Genomic DNA, 23,182 nt, shown 5'->3' with positions numbered 1-23,182 from the left:
GAACTGTTCCTGGGCTAGCATTGAAATGTGTTTTAATACTGTGGTTTTGGACCCTGTCAATATCTAACAGGGCAAATCACCATTTTTTGATCTTTTGATTCAAAATGAACTTAGATATTCTTGGACATTTGTTCTTCTGTGGAAATTCTGGAAGGACCTTGTTGCATTTTTCAAAAAGTCCAGTTGCAATTATAATTGGGATTTTATTATATCTATTTGTAGATTAATTTGGTTAGATTGATAGATTTCCACTATTTTCTTATCTATGAACATAGTATATTTCTGTTTATCCTAACTTTCTTTCAATTTCCTTAATATAGATTTAAAATTTGGAGAACTTTCTGGAGACCTGATTTTAGTATGAGTCTCAGGAATGATTCCTACCTGCTAAGTCCACCATTCCAGTCAGTGAAGAGGCAAAAACAAATACCAAGAGTGAAACTTCCTCAGCATTATTCACTTAGAGTTGTGCTGCATAGTAAGTGGGTAGGAGATAGCATAGTAATAATTTAGAATGAGGACTCTGAGATTAAAGCTTCTGGGTTTGACTCTTGACTCTGCTCCTAACTAATCTAGGCAACAAATTAATCTCAGTTTCCTCATATGTAAAAAGAGTATAATATTGGCTAGCTCAGGCTGGGCATGGTGGCTCATGCCTGTAATCCCAGCACTTTGGGAGGCAGAGGCAAGAGGATCACTTGGGCTCAGGAATTTGAGACCAGCCTGAGCAACATAGAGACCTTGTCTTTACAAAAAATAAGAAAAATTAGCCAGATATGGTAGCACATGCCTGTAGTTTCAGCACTTTGAGAGGCTGAGGCAGGAGGATTACACAACCCCAGGAGTTTGAGGTTGCGGAGAGCTATGATGACACCATTACACTCTAGCCCAGACAAGACCCTGTCTCAAAAAAAAAAAAAAGTTTTACTAGCTCATAACATCATGAGGATTAAAAGGCAGAATGAATGTAAAGTGCTTGGTATAAAGTTTGGCTTATACCAAGTGATCAATAACTATTAGCTCCTAGCAAGAGTGAACAGCATAAAGCCACAAGTGTCAAAGCACTAACCTGGAGCCTTAATCGTAGTAAATACATCTCTTTTAGAGATCAAACCCAGGCATATCACTGCCTAGGGGGCTCACCTCTCACCCTGTAAAAAGAAAATATACTTTTGTTTCCATTTATTATCTAGTTGTTTATGACCAAAAATATTGTGTCACCCTTCAAGTAGGTATTTACATTTATTTATTACCATAAGGGTATATTGGTGTTTTATATTTTTTCTTAGTCAGATGTCTGATATTAGTACCTATTCAAAAGGAAAGCCTTAATTATTTTTCTCATCCTAGACTTCTGAGTATAACTCAAATTTACAAAGGCTTAAATTCAGTAGCATGCACTAAAATTTTTCTGATGCTTCTTAGGAGGCATTCCTCCATCATGCTAATTTATGTCTATAATTCTTCATGAAATACAAAATATTCAAATCCATTTACTTATATTCTCTAAGATAGATTTTTTTTTATTGTATGTTTCATTATATGGATGAATGAACTGAATTTCAGAGAACTTAAGTGACTCAGCCAAGGTTAAATAAATAGCAGTGTCAGAATTGAGGCCTGAATTCGGATTTCCTCACTTTTAATATTATGCTCTTTCCACGTTCTCCTCAGTGTTAAGGAGAAACACCCAGTAAAAATCTTCAGGACTCTAAACACTTAAAAAGGTCCAATAACAACTGATGGTGAATTCTAGGGTCAAACAGAAATATGACATTAAAAAGGAGAGTCTTAGAGAAATTAGATTAACTGGCAGGGGCATGTAGTCCTTAACTTGGGCCTTATACAACAAATATATTTTTAAAGGTTGTCTTTTTGTATGCAAAACATTCTGTACCACTGAGTTCTATTACACAGATTTCTAGTCTAATTGGTTTGTATGACAAGAGATCGCAATTTAACCTCTCCTATATTTGGAAGGAGAGATTTTCCTTTTGTGAGTATACTGCGAATATCACAAAAGCAGCCAAGCCTGAAAATCCAGGAGCTTATTTCTTGAACTCCATGGCTCAGTAAAGATGCACATCCTACAGTTATTGCTGAGACCCCTTAAAAATATGTCTTGGATTGGCTGAAGCTGGACATAGGCGGGCACACCACCGCATGCTAAATGATACCCTTTGGATCTTTTATTTTAATATTTTTCTTTGTAAGTCAAACCACACAAAGAATAATTCATTTAGAGCAAAAAGCTCCTCAGTAGGTTCCAGAACTGTTTAGGAAACTTCCAGAGAGGACAGCAGTATGAGAGCTACAGTGAGAGCAAATGCCACAGGGTGTGTTCAGTGAGCACCTTCCTCAGTTGGCAGCGGGGCCCTGGGCTGTGTTTTCTGAAGTTCTACTAATGCAACCTGCCCAAGGCCCCGTGAATTTAATCGGTGCAGCTTTTGGCGGGTCCTTCCATGAGTGAGACAGCAGCACCCCCTCTCTGAGTTGGAGGTGGCTTCTCGGCTTCCCAAGTCCATATGTAGAACCTCCTGACAGCATGCGAATGTGCTCAAGCTTACCCAGGACAGTAGAGACTTACATTTTTAAACCTTTGCTAGAAGGCAGAGAAAGGGGAAGTTTCCTCAGTGCTTAGCAGCCTGCTCCTCCCCACTGCTGAATTTTTAATCACACATTTTCCCCATCAAATCAAAATTGATAAAATCTATATAAATGTGTAATGCTTGAAAATTGATAATCACGTTGAAAACAATAATGATATTGTTGACTATACATGGCAATTTCTTCAAATCGAATAATGATGTGATGTGTGTGGTTAACCGTATCTACCCAGGAAGTGGTTTCATTTAAAAGTTTTGTGCTCACCCCACCCCCCCGCCTCTTCCTCCCCTAGTACTGAAATTAAGCAGCATCCAACACAGGCCTACTCTTACGACATGTGACTTTACTGTTTTCCGTTTTTGTTGAAAGAGTCATTAACAGTTAGTAGTTGATGGCAGTTTCAATAACAAGTCATCGCCGAGAAAAGGTAAGTACATTTTAACTTTACATTGTACGTGAAATTTAAACTTGAAAATGTTTGGCAGAGTATTTTACAACTTGGTGTGAACATACAAACATTTCTACAAAATGTGATGCTTTCACCTGTGTTTAAAACATCAACTCGTTTCCTTGGGTGTAGAAAAAAAACATTCTTTTCATATTTGCAGCTGTCAAGTTTTAAAGCCCTTTACTACAATATTATACTCAGCTCGTTTGCTAAGATTTCATACTAAAATGTTAAAGGTAGAATAAGGTATAGTTTTAGTTTTAGTTATAGTTTTAGTTTGAAAGTGCTTTTAAAAAATAACTAGTTGGAAAAATGCGGGACTTTGCACCTTCGTTTTATAAAAATATGCATGATTTGAGATTTAGATAATGAAAAAAGCATTTTGTAACAATAGGAAATAACGTCTTCAATTTCATTGTGAAATATACCCACTTCGAGGCATTGTATTAAAATTAGCATTAAAAACCTTTAAAAAGGTTCTCAAACATGTAGTTTATTCAATAGCCATTGAAAAGCAAAAAAGTTTTAAAATGTAAAAGAATATTGTCTATTATGACAGTGTTTTTTTTTTCTAAATTTTATTCAAGATATAGGGTGAAATGAGGGCACTTTCTAATTTATAGGCAAAATTTTATATTTAAAAAAGAAGTCACAGCTGACTTCACTGACGATTACTCTAGGAGGAGAAGCAAATTAGAGGGATACTTTTGTTATTTATGTAATTATATAATATTCCTTCTTTGAGATATTCTAAAATAATATTCCTTAGAAATGAAAGGAATTTGTTAGTCATAAACTGACAAGTAATTTTCCTTTATATTGACTTCTTGCTTATACAGAATGTCTTTGTGTAATGTAACATATGTGTGGAAAACATCAAAATATTGCTCATCTCAGAAAAAAATACCTTACGTAAATCTGACTGTAGATTTTTGAAAGAATTCTAATAAAAGCCCAAGATATGATCCACTCTTCCCTAATATTATTTTTATTGTGCTGTTGATTGGGAGAAGCGATGGCCCTCACAACACCTATTTTTTTGTGTTATTAAAAAATGGTTACGGGATTGATAAGTGGCGACAATTTTCTTTTCTCTTATTGTCTTCTATTGAAAGACACATATAAATGTTTTTTGACATGGTCAATTTAGTAGGAAATTATTAGGCATACTAGCACACTCCATTTTAAGACCTCTTCAATTGTCAGGACTGAAGCTAGCTACTTGTTGACTATTAAAATCATCATGGAGTTATAGAGATTAGGACTTGGTGTTCAATACATTTTTTATTGTTGGAGTGTAAGAAGACCTTGGTAATATGTATTTGCTTTGATATTCTGATTAGATTTTCAATTTGTTGCATTTCCTCATAATGGAAAGCATTATTTAAACCTGCCTTCAATATTGTGGTTCTGAACCTCTGAATCTATAGAAGCTGTATAATTCAGATAACTTTGGTTGATATGTTATTACTTTATTTCATTTTATTACAAAAGAACATCACATGAATAAATATATGTAGTATTTACACATTAGCAAAAATGAACATCTAGATAAGCATCTGGTATTGAAGAAAAGTCCATGAAAGTTTTTTAAGCCATTTAATACATTTAAAAATCAAATTCTTTGTAAAAAATAAGTGTATCTTGCAGAAACTGTTAAATTAAAATATAAATATTTTATGGAATATGTGTAAAATTAAGAATGAATTAAAAAGAGCCTGGTATGAATTTAGAAAGAGCAACAAGTAGAGATAATAGACAGGTCCACTAAGACACCCACAGAATTGTTTGTGAAAACAAATATTGCATAATCTCTTGAATGTACAGACCAAATCTGAAGACAGTCAATTACAATGAATTACTATAGATGACTGTGCATTTTAAATGGATAAATAAGAAATAAGTTTTGGTGAAATAAAAACAATACAGAGGATCTCATCTGAAAAGTAATTTCAAAACTAATTTGTTAAAAGAATATCATACTTTTCCACTTCCACTTCCAGCATTCAGCAAAATTCAGAAAGGAGAAAATCTTTCCTTGATATTTCTCCTCTTGTTCCTTTGTAATGCTCTGTTCTAGAGCAGCCTGCTCTGTCCTTAATTTTGGGTCCCACAGCCTTGGTACCTAGAGGGATAGACCCCGTCTTGCTCCTTCCATCCCATTCCCATTGCCTTTAAAATTTTCTCATCCCATTTTCCATTGCTTATGGGGCCTAATAAAAATGATCCATACTCATACGAGAAGGCTACAGAGCCTTGGCTACCTAACCAGGTCTCCTCTTCTCCTCCCAGTAGAATTTTAATAAGTTCGCACAGCACACTGAATCCGAAGGATCAGCTAAATGTTGAGGACTCCAGTTTCAAGTGATGCCATGGCAAATAGTTGTAGGGAGATATTTAGGGAAAGAAAGAGTATTTTGTTAATCATTGGTCCTACCTGTGGTATTTAAATAGAATTTCTGAGGGTGTCTGATATGAAGGATCTATCACAGAGGTATGTCCATTTCTCTAAGATATTCCTAAAGAAATACACACCTTTCTTGTACCAGGTGAAAAATAATTGTATTATATTCTCAGACAATTTTGATATTCCCATACACTTATAAAATACTTAACATAATGGATTATTTTATGGATGTATTTTAAAATTAATTTAATAACCTGAATTTAACTCTGGATACCAGAAGCATATTTTTTACACGGCAAAATAAACGTTGTATAACTAGACTTTGAAATGTTCATGTAAGTATTCTAAATTTCAGCTTATAGTAGGCAAACCTCCTTTGTTCACAAATGATAGAAAATGGGTTAAAACTAGCCTAGGTAATACAGATATTCCTTTATTTGTGAAAAGTCCAAGTATAGCAATGTCAGGAATGGCTGGATCCAGCAATTCACACAGGACTATGAGGATTAGGTCTCATTTTTTTTTTTTAATTCCTTAGCTTTTCTTTTCACTATACTATAAGCAGCCTCTGGCAGAAGCTCCCACAGAGTTACCTACAAAGCTTCAGGTTTATGTCTGATCTTTTCAACAAACTCTGGCAAAAGAATGCCTTTCCCCCACAGCAAAGTCTCATATTTAGATCTGATTGAACTGAATTGGGTCACATGACTGTAGCTGACAATCATTGAATCTGAGCACAGACACTCTGAGTGAGCAGGCCTAGATCACAGGCCCACTCTTCCCATAAGGAGTACCTGTACCCATACCACATGGACTCAGCTGGAAGAGGGATCTCCTGAAGTAGAAATTAAAATGCTTTCTCCAGAAGAAAGCCGACTGCATTTCTTATGGGCAAAAGCCACAGAACTCTACTACAGAGCCACACACTGTCACGTTTTAAATCATTACTTCCCAACTGCTTTAAACTCTACAATCACACAAAAATACAATAATAATATAAAGTCAGGTCTGACTGAAACATGTGTTTCAATTAAACTGGATTTTAAAATACTTTTCAACAACTATTCCATGTGTGAAAATCCCTCACAACATATGTCTTCTAAAAGCTTATAATCTAGTATGACTATTATATTAATAATTATTATGCAAATAAAATTCATCAAGTATTATAAAAAGATACAAAGAATATTCTATTAGGATTCAAAATTCATGGAACATATTCATATTTCTGTTACTTGGCGGGCTATAAGCTAGAGAATTTTGTAGGTGTTGTGTCATTTGATCATATCCTGGCAGGGAATTCAGGACAGTTTTGGAAGAATTTTTTAATGGTATTTTTCAGAGAAATATCAGACTGGAAAGTTTCAAAACATTCCAAAGGACGGGAGGGGAAAGTGTCAGGCACAAAAACATGAAGCGCCAGAGAATTTCCAAGGGAGAGTGGATTGTCCAGTTTTCTTAGACGGTACTATAGTGACAGGAGGTAGGGCCAGTGAGGTAGTGGGATCATAGTAGAGTGGACCCGCTGAGCAGACGATGACTCAGGGATGTAAGTAACAACAGGGTTTTTGATTAGAGGAAATACATAATGGATGTCCACACTTTTACATCTTGATGGATTATCTAGCATCATGACTTATTTTTTTTCTTACGTTTGCCTCAGTATTAAGTGACTTCCTCTTTAGATGGTTTGCAGAAGAGGCTGTAGTCAGTGAAAGAGATTTCTGTGAGGACAGGCACTGACTTACCTGCTCAGGTGCCTGAAGTCCTTTTATACAAGCTATGGTTATAACGATCGTTAGTTTTTTTTTTTTATTTTATGAAAGCCTTTTGTTTGTTTTGTTTATTTTTAATTTGAGAATAGTGATACAGCAAGATGTTCAAAATCAACATAAAGCCTAAATACAAAATTTTTAGAGACAATCTTTCTCATTTCCTATTTCTATCTATACCATTCACTTCCATATAACCCAATAGGTAACCACTTGTCATTTACATATTTTTATCCTTCACAGTTTCTTTATGCAAAAAGAACCTATGTATATATGCACATATATGTAGGTATGTATATATCCTCCTTCATTGCTCTAAAGGTAGCATAATTGTACATACCTTTACATCTCCACTTTGCTCTTTTTTTTCTTAGCAATATAGCTCTTTTTTAACAGATGTACAGTATTCTACTGTATGGACGTATCATTATTTAACCAGTGTCTTGTTAAAAGAGTCATGAGTGTTTTCAATTTTTTCTAATATAATAAATGTTTTTATATAATGGTGTATATTTGAAAATAAGTGTAAAAAATAAATTTCCGGATATAATATTTATGAGATAAAGGGTAAAATAATTTTGATAGTTGTTGCCAAACTATCCATCATGTTAGGTGTAACTTTTTGCACTTCCACCAGCACTTAATGAAAATGCTGGTAGAAGCTCCACAGCTTTTCCAACAGACTGTGTAGCCAAACGTTTTAGGTTTTTCAAATCTGTCTGTAGATAATTGTATCTCGATATAATATCATTTGGTATTTCTACTATTATGATTAAGGTTAATCTCGTTTTTAAAAGATTAAAGATCTATTTGATTTCCTTTTGAGAAAATATATCTTTTTTCAACTGTGTAATTAAAGACCAAAATATTAGTAACATTCAAGCCTAGGAGTGAGATGTTAAAGGAAGCAAGGAATCAGGGATAGTATATATAAAACACTGCGCTCCTTTTCTGAAGCTTGAAACAGACAGTAGCTAAAAAGGAGATGAAATATGAATGTTCAAGAGAAGGTGGGGAAAAAGAATGAAAATAAGGAAACCCAAAAAGGTCTCAGCGAAGACTAAGACAGATGGGTGTAATCACTGGCTCACGTAGATTAATTAACCTTAAACAGATGATAGAGCACTTTAATGAGTATGAATGTAGATGAATTGGATATAGATGAGATGAAGTGAGGAGAGGGAGTTGAGGGAATACATGCTTCATAGTCTCAATCTTTGCTGTAATGGTAGAGAAACTCATCCGACAAAAGTCGGTATTTCCTGCATGCCAAAAATTAGAATATTTTATCTTAAAAACTGACCTTGTCAATAACACACACTACAACTGTGAATTTTCAAATATTCTTTTCTCTTTTGGTGGGTATTAGCTCAATTCAATACAATTCCATAAATAATTCTTAACTCCCACTAAGTACATTGTGTTGGCCTAAGAATTACTGGGGACCCAAAAAATTAGATATGCTTTCTAGCCAATGAAAACTTTTTAAGTCGCTAAGAAGTACACAAAGAGAAGAACTTAAATACAAATCTATGTATATAATCCAATTCCATAGAGATATTATAGAACATGCATTGACAGAGTCCCAAAAGTCTTCATTTTGCCAGATCTAATCGTCATTTATGTGTCATCTTATTATCTCCCCTCCGAGCTGCATTTGATGCTATTGAACACTCCTCCCTTCTTGAAACTCTCTTTTCATTTGACTTCTGGGATATTTCATTCTCCTGGTTTTCCTCCAAACTAACCGGATGCTCTTTCTCTGTCTCCTTTGCCTAAGTCTTCCTCATCCTCTAGCCTTCTAAATGTTGAGATATCCTAAGCTAGTCTTTGGATTTCTACTCTTCTGTTTGCAACTCTTGTGTTCTAAGTTTATTCCTATGTGGTCTTCTTTAGTTCCATGACTTTAAATACTGTCTATATGCTAATTCGATCTCAAGACCAAATCTTTTTTCTCAGCACTAAATCTATGCTTGCAACCACCTATTCATCATCTCCACTTGAATGTCTCATAGAGACATTAAAATGAGTGTACAGCATTCAAAAGAAACCTCTTAATTGCTCCACACCTCTCCCCAACCCAACCTGCTTATTCCCTTTTCTCCTCCATCTCAGTTCATGGCATCACCAATTGTTTTCTCTTTTCAGGGCAATAGCCCAAGAAATTACACTCAATTCCACTCTTTCCCTTCCACTCCCTACCCCAAACCCCATGCAATTCATCAGCAATAAATAAGTAGGGCCTGCAAACTATAGTCTGAACTTCCATTATACTGTTCACTTGACTTTTCTCAATAATGGCTCTTGAAAAGATATATCTTTTCTTTTTAGACTAATAGCTCTTTTATTTTGTTTTGTTGTTGTTGTTGTTGTTGTTTTTTTTTTGGTATGTTGATAGAATGACTTTTCCCTCCCAAAAAAACTTGCTAAATGAATACACTACAATATGCGACATTTTGATGACATCAAATTTGAGACAAAATCACATTCACTCTCTAGTTAAAAGAGAGAATCGCATGAAACATATGAAACAGTGTTGGTTTGCACATTTAAATTAACTCCAGAAGGCGAAGAGATGGCAACTTCTACTTTAGTCAGGCTTTTCTGGCTCTAAAGGTGATTTCTGTGCTTTAATTTATTATGAAGTATACTTTGAGGGCACGAGAAGCATGTCTCACAAACATGGAAAATATTGGTGAAGACAAAAAGGAAAATTTAATAAATAAAAAACCCTTTTAATATTACATCTTATGTACAATTTATTTTCTTTCAAATTGTTGCTGTTACATGCTTGAACCCATTTTCTGGTTCTAGCAATATATTTTTATATTTCTAAATGTTAACTGGACATCTTGGGCTCTTATTTAACAGCTTTCACTTTGCAGGAATGTATTAGACATTAAGCAAGGGGTGAATATATATCGAAATATCCTGAATGAAATCACTTCTTTCCATTTTCGTTACTATTACTGCAGAATTCTCCTAATTCTCCTCCTTCCTTCTACTCTCCCCACAATAGTCATTATCCAAGGAGTAACCAGAGTGACCTTAAGACTTAGAACATACAACTCTCCTACTACAACATTCCAAATGACTTTCTATTATACTTCAAATTAAATCCAATCTGCTTTCATGATTTGAAGGCCCTCTCCGTCTCATTCCTCTGCTTTTGTTTTTCTTCATATAATTTTGGCTATGGGGAATTTATTATTTATTTGTCAAAGAGTTCAGTGGCTATTTTTACCTTAGAATAATGGTCGATGAGAGTATTGATCTCGTGTGTCTTTTTACTACTGAGTATGTAGAACCTAGAAAAAGAGTAGACAAGTAATAAACAGTCAATAATTTTTTTTTTTTTTTTTTTTTTTTTTTTTGGAGCTAGAGTCTCGCTCTGTTGCCCGGGCAAGAGTGCCGTGGCCTTAACCTAGCTCACAGCAACCTCAAACTCCTGGGCTTAAGCAATCCTCCTGCCTCAGCAGCCTGAGTAGCTGGGACTATAGGTATGCCCGGCTAATTTTTTCTAAGTATTTTTAGGTCCAGCTAATTTCTTTCTATTTTTTAAGTAGAGACAGGGTCTCGCTCTTGCTCAAGCTGGTCTCGAACTCCTGAGCTCAAACAGTCCACCTGCCTCGGCCTCCCAGAGTGCTAGGATTATAGGTGTCAGCCACCGCACCTGACCTGAATTTTTTTTTTAGTGAAAGAATAAATGCTATAAAAGTTGACTATCGGCTATAGAATCAGGAAAGGATTTCTGGAGATTTGTGATTTTTACTGGGTCTAAAAAAATAGGATAATTTAGGAGAAAAGAAGCTAGAAATATATTTCAAATAAATGGAACTATATCTACTACATATATGGTGCATTTTGAGTAGCCTGGCACTGACGAAATGTTGGGTTAGAATTCTATATCCATACTATGGTGCCTTCCTGAAAATCAGAACAAATAACTCACCACCTGAAAACATATTGCCATAAAATGATGGAAAACACCAACTATCTCTAAGCATTTAAATTTTAAGTGATTTTACTAAAACCACGATGTTAAAATTGAATAATTATATTTACTTTAGAATCATTTCCTAAAAACTTAGAGAATATTTTGTTCTAGTCTCTACTGATATAATCCAAGTTTAGAGTCAAAACAGGACATCTTTTTAAAAGAGCTATGAAAGGTACAATGCTCAGGAAATTGAGTGCTGAGTCAAGGGAAACTTCTGTTTCTGTGCATTTATCTTTCTGTTATAGTTAATTTTGTGTTAGAATTTTAAGGACTAGAAACTAAGCTTTGGAGCCCAAATTCATCTTTTTGCTAAATGCACTGGGGAATCAAGTAATCTGAGCTTCCATGTGATACCACCTACTCATACTTTGATGGTTCTCCTAAAGGAAGTGGAATGTAGGAGGAAAAAATATACATCAATTACCTCAGTGATGTCTCCACCACTGTGGCAGCTATATTGGTGTTACCAAAAATAGTCAATATTCCCTTTGTTCTCAAGATGCTTAGAGTAGCATGAGACCTTCATCAATATAAATTATTGGAGGGGGATTGTTAACAATTATCATCATAGCTATGATTTATTCAATGGCTATTATGGGCCCGGTGTTTTGCATACCTCATAGCATTTGGTATCCACAAAAGTCATGTATAGGAGTTAGTATCCCCATTTTAAAGATAAGGAAGTTAAGGTTAAGAAATTAAGTGCTCAAATTTACAGAGCTATTTGGTAGGCTGGGTCATGATTTGTAGACAGATCTGAATAATACAAAATCTATGTTATTTTCACTATGCCATGCTACAATTTCTAAGCCTGTTAGGTATTAGCAGTTACGCAATGCTGAACTTTATTCACAAGGCCCTAGAGTCTGAAAGGCTCTAAAAGGATCCTGCTTTGTTTGATGTCTAAAACAATGCCATCTGTAGAAAACCTGTTGCTTGTTCTTTACAGACACTGCCTTATGCAGAGGTACGGTAAAACATGTGAGGAAGAAAACATGTTTTTGCCTTAGTATCTGTCATACTGCAGGTACCTTTTCCATTTCATTTTTTCTGTCTCCTCTGGATCCTATGTCTCCCCATGCCCATCAAATCCCAAAGGTTTCTTTTAGACCTATGTTGTGCAGTAGCAACGAGCCACAAATAACCACTGAGCACTTGAAGAGTGGCTAGTCTGAATTGAGTGTAAAATAAGCACCAGATTTTGAAGACTTACTACAAATAAAGTAAAATATCTCATTAATATTTTTGCATTTATTATATGCTCAAGTTACTAAATTTTGACAAACTGGGTTAAATAAAATACATTATTAAAATTCATTTCACCTCCCTCATTTTACTCATTGAATGTGGCTACCAGACTTTTAAATTACATGTGTGGCTCACATTCTATTTCTATTGGATGTCATGGCTCGACCATCTTCTTTTCTTAGAAGACTCTTCTGACATTCTTATCCATTATCATGATTTAAATTTAATCCCTAAAATATGATCCTTAAATTCCTATCTTCTGCCTTGGTTCCACTCCCAAAATTGCTCCTCATTTCTAATTGTTATTTGATACCTCTTCTAGGATGTCCCATCGAGCGGTTTAAACTAAATATGTTCCAAGTTAAATCCACGACCTCCCCTACAGAATTCTTTTCATCTTCCTTCTAATTTCAGTTAAGATACCTTTACTCTTGAAATCACCTAAACAAGTAATCTTGGAATCTCCATGGACTCCTCCATATCATTTATTCCATATATCCGATCAATTGCCACGTTATAGCAACATCCATTGCTTTCTCTCCATTTGCATTCACTGTCATAGTCATTAATTGGTCATCTATTATGTCTTGTCTAGACCATGACAGAGGAGTCTTACTTGCTTTCATATTACTATTTCTCTTACCCCTTTATTTTGCTTATTGCAGAGATATTTTATGTCTTCAGGATGATGATTGGGTTTAAGTTAATTAATGTAAGAATGCCTATCATCTATTTATATTCTATTTAGAGTTCTAAAACTGATTATGCATACGTTATTTTACTTGATCATTCCAGCAAGCCAGTGAGAAAAGCAGGAGCCTTTAATAGACTTAATCGAAGAAGGCAATGAAGCATGGAGAAATTCAATTGTGCGAGGACACACAAGGATTAGAACACATTTCAGATGTAAGCATTAGAACATCTTTCCAGAACTTTTTTTCTTCCTTATAGAGATAGTAAAGGTATTAAAAGCACAGACTGGGAAGTCAGAAAAACCAAAGTTCAATCCTGGGCTCTATCACTTGCTAGATATTATATATATTATTTTGTGCAAGCCACTTAATCTTTCTGAGACTGAATTTCCTCATCTGTAAAATGGGGTGTTTCCTCATGAGGATAAAAAGAAAATAATGCATGCGAAGAACTTTGCCTAGTTTGGGGCACATAATGATTGCTTTAAAAAGGTTAAATGTAGTGGTAATGGTAGCAGTAATAGTAATTGTTTCATCAGGTTGTCTTGAATCAAATAGTGACCATTTTTTCCTTTACCATGATATAAAAATCATGGTAGCATAATTTTGGTTTATTTCAATTCTAAGCATTATGATAAGATTATGAAACTCATCAAAAGCAATTTCTTGCTATTAGTTTCATTTCCTCAATACAGCTGTGTGGGGGAGTATAGTATAGCTGTGTGAGCGAGAGGGAAGAAGAGCTAACTCTTTTCTTGTTTGTTTACCAGTTTTTGGTTGATATGGAAATTTTTCTTCAAGCAGCTCAAGATGTGTCCTTGCCAAAAATATCCTTTAATTTTGAAAGATTCATATTTTTGCACAGAACAATTAAGAATAGGTAGTCAGCCATTGACTCTTAGAACTGAAATTCTAAGAGAAATTAAAATGAAGCAAAGAAAAACTATAGACACAGGAGAAAAAAGTAGAATTCTCTTCATTCACTTTCATTTTAACTATAATTTTTGCCTAGGGTAGCAAGGTGCTAATGCAGATGGTCCATGAGGCAAATACACTGGAGTCCTAGTAAAATGAATCTGAGAAGGAAAAAATAGAAAAAAAAAATCTGGAAGTCCAGAATCTGTGTTTCCGACCCAGTTAAGAAGTCTCTTTTTGCTTTGTTTTTTTCATTTTTCCCCTGGGGAAAGCCAGCTCAGGGTTTCATGTTTAGAGTTTGAATGAATATGCCAATCTCAGTCCTAATTCTGAAAGCAATTGGTATTAGGGCATCCAGTTAATGAGAGCAAGGTATGGCCATGGGGAATCCAAGTGCTGACAAAATTCTGGGGAGATAAGCAGTTGTGGTGCTGTCCTTGGAGAGCCTGCTAGATCCTATGGCCACCTGGCACTGGACTTTAGGTTAGAAGTCTGGCTTTAGGAAAGGGGATTAGCAAATGGGTAATAGGTTCAGGGTGGGAAACCAGTTTGACAGGAAAACTGGAGACTAGTCAACATGGCAGATGGGTAGAGAGTACACCTTGGGGCAGGGATGGGGAAGGTGAGATGCAGGGATTGTGCTGACTCCCCTGACCATCATGCACTGCATCCTGGCTCCATCTGGCAGCTCTATATGTGGAGAGGTAGGGAGGAAACACAGCAACCCAACACTTGAGACTGGGAATCACAACCATTCTACTGATGGCAGCAAACCCAAACTTGTTGGAAATGGTCACGGTACAAGGAGAGTTAAAGGAAGGGGATTTCAGCCAAAAACCAAATGTCTGTAATGTTCTAGGTACAGCATAGAGCAACAAAACTGACAAATAAGTATCTGACTTTGAAGGAGCCTACAGCTAATTTGGGCAGGAGAGACACACAGCTCAAATAGAGAACAGAAAACAATACAAGTCAGGATATAATGATCAGCCCAAATATAATAGGAACAGGAAAGGAGGCCAGAGAAGAGCAAAGGGGAAAAGTGGGGAGACTAGCTTAGCCAGAGCAAAGAGCACAGCTCAGTATCCTACTCTTTGTAACAGAGATCCTGTTGAGAAAATTGTAAGAATAAATAAAATAATGTTAATGTTCGATGCACCTCTTTTTAAACCAGTGGTACAAGAGCAGACTCTTGGTTCTGCTCTCCATTTCCAACCCTACCAGCTTGGATTTAAAAATAATAGAATATTGAAAATGATATTGACTTATATGTAGCACAAATTCCACTCCACCGGTACATAAGAAGAGCAATGTTCCTAGAGGTAATTGATGGCAGGGGTCACAGTCACAACTGCCCCCAGGCCAGTCGGAATATTTATACAAGAGAATTGGGTAGGAGAGGACCTGTGGACCAGAACATGTCTAAAGGATGTCCTTTCTAAAGGCATGTTCTCTAGATGCCTTGTCTGAAGGACATGGAAGCTGTCCACCTCCCACTCACTATTGCCATGCACACCAGGACCAATTTGCTACATCTTGTGATTTTTCAAGAGAACACTTATAGACGTACACCTTTTTTCAGTTTTTTTTTTTTTTTTTTTAAGTAACAACCCTCATTTTTCAATTGGAAACTGATTCAAAACATTCTAAAACATTGTTCAGGCCCAACAACATATGTCTGTGGGTTGAATTTGGTTGGCAGTCTGCCGGTTTTCCACCTCTTCTTGAATTTATAGCTGCTCCTAAGAACGCAGGAGCAGAGGGTAATGATTAGAGAGAACTAGAGTCCTCCAAATAACTTCTGTATATACAATAAATCCTAATAAATGCTGAGAGACTGACTAGAGTATTAGATTATTCTGTAAAAAAAAGCATCCATTTATGTATAGCTTCTTCATTTAGGTCCTTGTTTTGTCTATCTAGCTTTCATGACTGGGCTCATTTTCCTAACTTGAAAGAACAAACCTTCTTCTGCTGCCAACCCTCACCAAAGCGTCTTTTTGAAATCATTAAAAGATGTCTCCAAAAGTTTAACTTTACTAAGTAATTGTGAATATACTAATCTTCGCATTGACTGACATTTTTGAATCACATGCCATAGGGAATGGAATATCTATACTGGTACAGATGCGCTGTTGTAGGGGAGGTGTGAGAGAGGTTTGTGTACCTTGGGTGGTCACAATAATTGCGGCAACCATTTGAATGCACGTACATGTATGCATGCTCACACACACACACAAACACAAAATCCACCGGTGTGCAAGATGGGGAAATGTAGCTGGGTTGCATCACCCATTTCATCACGTATGTTATGTGTTAATGGATTCGATTTCTAAGTCTCAGAAGTAGTTAGGACAAAGGATATAAGTATATAAAGCAAGACAGATAGAAAAAAATAAAGTTCAATAATTTTTAAATTAAATGGATAAATTCTGATAACCATTTTAAGACCCTAAATATTTACTCATTCTCTTTTTTATTTTAATGTGCCTGTGCAAAAATTTTATGTTTCGCTTTGTGAGAAGCCTACATTTAGACAGATCTTTGGCTACACTAATTCAAATTACAGTAGCACTCCATGAACTGGAACCCATTAAGTAGATAATATAACTAACTATCTCCTTCTCTACCTCTCAGCTCAGGGGAGGCCTAGGAACTCTACTGTGAGGAAGAGGAAGCAAAACTAAACTTGTTTATAGGAGGTATCTAGTTCCCCTCACCCCACAAAAGAACTCCTGGATTAAATTTCCTGATAATATAGCTGAATTTCTTCAAGGGACTAAAGGCATGAAGAGAACCTTCAATTACTCAGCTTAGAAGGAACAGGATACATTTTAATATATACACTGAACATAGTCTATTGAAGTGTCTTCAACAAGAAGAACTGCAAAACTCAGTCAAAAAACTTTCAATTTAAGTAATGCAAACTGGCAAAAAATTTTTTCACTATTTTGGTAATTTTGGCTTCTTCAAAGGAAGCCTGCAGAAACAATGTTTTGAAGAAATTTTTGTTCTCAAACCAAACTTCCTTTGGTCTTAAACAAGAACTTCTTTCCAAGTGTTTAAATTGATGTTGTTTTATTCACACTTACCAAGTTCATGATATAAACAAACAAACAAAAAATAGCAAAGCACTTACACTCAAATTTTGCAATAGACCCAGATTGCCTGTGTTACAACCTCTTAGGGTTTTTCTTCGATCTAAAAGGATTCATTTTGCAGCAATGTTTAGGACTAGATGTGTGTTCTAAATAGCTAAACATCATATTTTAATTAATCTCAAATAGGATATCTACAGCATCATTTTTATATACCTATGTGTCTATGCATCTATTTACTTACCTGCTTAGCTACCTACTCACTATCTCTCAGGATTTCCTGCTGTGAACCATACCACTCCCCCTCACCAGCATGTTCTAAAGTGAACTTTCATTCCCATAAAACATAATTAGAGCAACAATATGAACAAAATGAACATAGTAGCAATGGGCAGTAAAAATAAGAAGACACTGTAGTAACTAGTAAGAGCTTTAGAACAATGCAGATATAAAATAAAAAATAAATTATCAAAACCTTTATAATAAATAACAACAACAAACCAGTGTGCAACTGAATCCCTGAGGGGTGAGTGAGGGCCACACATGCAGTTAGTTTCTCAGGACCTCCTCAGTCTTCCTGAACAGGAATATTTGTGGTAGGTGCAGCTAAGGCTGAATGTTCAATAAGCTCCCCACACACTGACCATTGGGAATCATGCTCTGTAGCTTTCTTCCTCCTCACTGCTAAAGCCATCTGCTCATTTTTAACTGAAGTTTAGTTATTTCTAACTCCTAGGAGAAATCTTAGCCTAATGCAGGTAATCTATAACTAATTCCAGTGGAATGGGTTTCTGTGGGTTCAACAACAAATTATAACGAGTGATCTTGGTTTCGATTCTGGGCTTCTGATATGCACATCAAGTGCATTCCCACCTTATTTACAAGTCCCAGCACTTCAGCGGGTCACCTCTTTCTCATTGGGCATTTACTTTGTCCCTGACCACAACTTCCTCTACTGGTAACCTGGTCATTCATTGCCTCATTCCCTTGCTGGGATTGAGGTTCCACCTTTCTATTGCCAATCTTTCTTGTGGGTAATTGAGCTAGATCTGAAGAAATACCCAGTATTGAGAACCGTGCCCCTTAGCAACAAACCTCCTAGTTGATAATAATCCACAAATCTGAACTTTTCTGTATTGCCTTTCTCAGATTATCAATGGCTGTTTCAACCCACCTGTTACAGAACTCTTCCTGTTCAACTTGTATCCCAGTTGCCAATGTTTACCCAGACTGTGACCAGAGATCTATGTAGTTACTGAACACTGTCAGTACCTTTTAGATGGCACCTCTTGTCAACACTTGTGGCTTGGAGAGCTCTCTAGCAACTGGTCACTTCAGTTCCTGGTCCTTTCTTACCTCAAGAAATCAGGAGAGATGATAGATCTTTCCAATTAAATATATGTATGTGTGTGTATATATATATATATATATATATATTCCATATGAAAAGAAAGGTATCCCTCCCTCACACCAAACACAAAAATCATTTCCAGATGAATCACAGATCTAAAAATCAAATTTGAAACAACAAATCATTTAGAGAAATACATGGAATAGTATTTGTGGCCTTGAATTAGGCAACGGTTTTTTAAGAGGACAAAAAAAAGCACTAATCATAAAAGGAAACAATAAATTGGACAATATTAAAAATTAAGAACTTCTATTAATGAAAACATGCCACTGAAAGAGAGAAAAAGTACCCCCCCAAGTGGAAAAATAATTATTGCAACATACATGTATCAAATGTAACTTTTAACCAGAATATTTAAACAACTACAAGTCAAAAGGAAAAGAACAGACAACTTAATAGAAAAACAAGTAAAAGTCTTGCACAGACACTTCACAAAAGAATATTGCATAGCAATCATCCACACAAATAAAAATTTACACTTTCGGATTTCATTTATATGAAGCTCAAAACTAGGCAGAACTAAAAAGACAGAATAACAGTTACCCTTGTTGGGCAACCCCAACAAGGTGGGTAGTGACTGAGACAGAGCTTCAGGGGGGTTCAGGGGTGCTGATAGTGTTGTATCTCTTGGTTCGGCTATAGTTACTTGCAGTTCTTGGTTTGGCTATGATTACATGAGCGTGTTCAGTTTTTGACAATTTATTGAATGTTATACACAAATACAGGCATGCACACACACAAACGCATACACACAAGCTATTTAAAATGTATTTTACTCATAGATTATTGAGCAGGAGAGAACTGATTTTTAAATGCATTAAAGGAGATATTCTGAAAAATTTTCTTTTAATGATATAGTCATTGTCCCTCACAACAATAGACTATGACCTTACTGTCCCATCATTAGACATGCCCTTTTGACACTGAAATTCAATCTAATCAATTCAGAGTTTGGAGACATGAGCATTAGGGAAAGACTAACAGATATAACAACAAATTTGCTAAATAGAACAAATGTCAGCCATATTTGACTACTGTCAATTACTTGTTACTGTTAATTACTGTCGGGCATTAATTATGGAATATGCAACTTCCACATATTTGAATTCTGGGCAGGCCAAGATAGAGACACCCTGGTATAACTGCAACCAATGGGTGATTAGATGTAATCTGCTTGTTAAAAAGACTTTGCAACTGAATCAAGCCCTTTAGGATAAAAACACTATAGAACAAGAAATCCCAAAAAACGGAAACAGTCACTTGTTAAAATTTACTTCTTGCACTTGGTACTCTTCCAACAAAGAGCAGAAAATTAGGCCTGTCCTAGAGAGTGTGTGAGACCCTGTTAGTTTTGCCAGTGTTTTCAGACACTGTAGCTGCTGAGCAACTTGTTCTGCAGCTGATATTTTCTCCTTAAGTGACATTTCATCATTAGTGCCCTAAGATAGTCACCCTGTTTTCTCTTAATTGATACTTGTACCCAAGAGGCGGAAAATGGCTCAGCATTTCTTGCTAGATTAGGTCAAAACTGACAGAGGAAACAGAGAGAAGATTGCATTACTTATGCCCCTTAAGGTTCTCCTCTGTATCTAAGGAGATTGCCATTTCATAAAATTTCTTATGCTTCCTCAATGTAATTACAATGGCACAGGCATTTTGTTCCTATTTGCTTTTCAATTTTTTTACTCTCTGCCTGAGCATCACAGGGAAATTCAGAAGCAGTTCCACTAATCTTCAGTTTATTTTTCTTCTATCTCTTTAATTAGATGCAATTGTACCCGGGGACCTTTTTTCCTTAAGTGCCTTATTTAGTCATTCCTGTCAAGTTTTTACCTTTCTTTTCATTTGATTGGTGACCAGAAGCATTAAACATGTACCTGGATGTTCAAAGTGAGGTTCCTAAAATTCCAGATTTTTTTTTCCACATCACAGGGTGTTCTCATCAGATTCACATTTACAAATAGTTGCTGTGGTATTTATTCTGATTTAAAGTTAATTAAGAGGCATCCCACGTGCATGCTGTGTATTCATTTTGCGGCCTTAGTGGTGTGGTTGTGGATGGTTCTTGCAGACTTCTTTACATCAGATCTTTCGGGAAGCAATTATACCTTAAACAAAATCATCCAGTTTCCCCAGGATCTATAAGACAAAACCCCAACTCTTTAACAGGAACAACAAGGTTCTCCTAATCGAGCCCTGATCCGCCGTAGCTGTCCCACCTCGCCACCAACACTGTATCATTTGATGTGAATATTCACTCCTTTCTTCCTTAAATCTTGTGCTCTCAGCCTGCACTGCTCTTGATACAGCGGTGCCTAACCTTTTTGGCACCAGGGACTGGTTTCATGGAAGACAAATTTGGGGGCGGTGGGCAGGAGGATAGTTTTGGGATGATTCAAGTGCATTACATTTGTTGTGCAGTCAAACCTCTCTGCTAATGATAATCTGCATTTGCAGCCACTTCCCAGCACCAGCATCACTGCCTCAGCTCCACCTCAGGTCATCAGGCATTAGATTCTGACAAGGAGCACAACCTAGATCCCTCACAGGCACAGTTTACCATAGGGTTTGTGCTCCTGTGAGAATCTGATGCTGCTGCTGATCTGACAGGAGGCGGAGCTTATGAGGTGATGTGAGCGATGGGGAGCGGCTGTAAATACAGGTGAAGCTTTGCTTGCTTGTCTGGTGCCCGCCTCCTACTGTGCGGCCAGGTTCCTAACAGGCCACAGACTGATAATGGTCCCCAGCCCCGGGGTTGGGACCACAGCCTTTTTATCCCCTCTCTGCCTTTTGGAGTCTTATTTATCATACAACATCCAGGCTAACATCACCTTCACCTTGAAATCGGCCCCATCCCATTCTCCATTGCACTCTTACCAGACTGCATCGTAGCCTAGCATGCTTGTGTCTAACTCGACTGCAGTGTTCTTAATAATTATTTTCAGAAACCGTGGAATGTAGCAAGTCTACATCTCAGAGTAGCGGCTCAATGAATATTTGAAGTGTAACATCAGCTGCTTGGCTCCCAACAGGACGGAGTTTAAAAGGTTAAGGTACCCAGGGAATCAGGGATAGCAACAGGATACCAAGAGCTAAATAGATCAAGGTTACCTACCACACACTCAGTCTACTTTCAAAACCTATTTTCCTTATCATTTTCACCTTTTAGGATGGCCATGTGCAATGACAATAACTGCTGCCATCTACCATGCAGCTGAACTGCCAGACTTTGTGAGCAAATGCAGCGTACGCCCCAGATTCCCTGATATAAGTTGAATAAATGCAAAGCCTCATTATCACATCTCCTGTACATAACACCTGCCCGGTCAAAGACAATGTTACCCAATGGGGTGGCTGTGGTCAAATTCCTTTACCGTGATCTTCCTTTCTCATTATGTTCGACATTTTTGAAACCAAGTTTTATTGTGCTGTCTCAGCTTATAGAAGAGGTCTGGAGAAATTAAACTTAATAGAGATGTAGAAGTCACAGGATGAAAAAGAAAAGGAAAGTGAACTGGAAGGAAACTGAAATTAAAATGTTATTTCAGTAAATGGCTACTGTGGTGGAGACAACAAACAATCGCAATGCAAGTTAATTACTGACCTGTCAGGAAAGTGTGATACGAAGGTTGTGCCACACATTACCGGAGCCACCACAGCCACACGGCGTTTCCACAGGGGAACAAACAGACTTTGTTCTACCACAGATCGACATAAGATCTTTCCAGGGGATAGCAATGAATTTCTCAGAGAAATAATATTTGTCTATGGAGTTGACATGAGCTTTTAGCAGACCTGGGGAAACAGCTTTTCTCACACATGCAGGGAAAGGAATGGGGTCACGTCGCCACCGAAGGTTCCTGTGTGTTTGGGCAGAGGGGACCTTGGCTCTTCCTGGTGGTTGTGGCGACAGACAGCTCCCTTGCCACACGGGGCACACCCGGGCTGACACCCATGAAGTAGGAATCGCCTGGCAGGACTGTCAGTGCTTGCCTTTAAACGATTTTCCTCACAAAATCCTCGGCGATAAGCCACATCTCGCAAGAAAGTCCTTCTATTTAGAGAAAGAATATCAGGCACCTCACAAAATCTGAAACTCAGAAGAGACTATTCTCAAAACAAATGACCCTGCTCAATTCCAAGACCATGATAAATTTGGTCATTTTTTCCTAATGTAAAGGAAACACAAGGGTTATTCTGAAATGAAAATATGATATTCTTCACATTTTTGGAAATATATATGAAGCTCCAAGCGTACTTTAATATTAGCCTCAGAAGGTATGAAAAGCATCATTTCTTTCTACCTCTAACTAATAATAAAATATGCATAGTTCATTGGCTCTTAGAAATACTAGCAAGGGTGAGTTATGCATATTTTTAAACAAGAAACTTTGTCAAAGACGTTTTCCCATTAGTTTGCTTTGCTAGGCTAAACACACTAGCACTAACTAGTTTCCGTATTTGTTTTCCATTTATATATTCAACAAACATTTATTAAGTCTCTACTGTTATGTCAGGAAGCACAAGAACATTTAAAAACATTTAAATAGAAAGACTTACATGACATATACCTAATATGGGTGC

General features: G+C 36.6%; 1 protein-coding gene across 1 annotated transcript in view; it reads left to right on the top strand.

Moving 5' to 3' along the window:
* The first annotated feature begins 2,897 nt into the window (after positions 1 to 2,897).
* ARHGAP15 (Rho GTPase activating protein 15) overlaps positions 2,898 to 23,182 on the top strand; it is a 614,346-nt gene continuing 594,061 nt past the window's right edge. Inside the window, exon 1 of the mRNA XM_012641747.1 lies at positions 2,898 to 3,034. The gene's annotated coding sequence lies outside the window, so the exon portion shown is untranslated. The remainder of the gene's footprint in view (positions 3,035 to 23,182) is intronic.

This window comes from Propithecus coquereli, unplaced genomic scaffold (assembly GCF_000956105.1).
Source record: "Propithecus coquereli isolate 6110/MARCELLA unplaced genomic scaffold, Pcoq_1.0 Scaffold169, whole genome shotgun sequence".
Classification (NCBI taxonomy): domain Eukaryota; kingdom Metazoa; phylum Chordata; class Mammalia; order Primates; family Indriidae; genus Propithecus; species Propithecus coquereli.
Note: the sequence above shows the minus strand (reverse complement) of the source record. Positions and strands in the feature narration are given on the sequence as shown.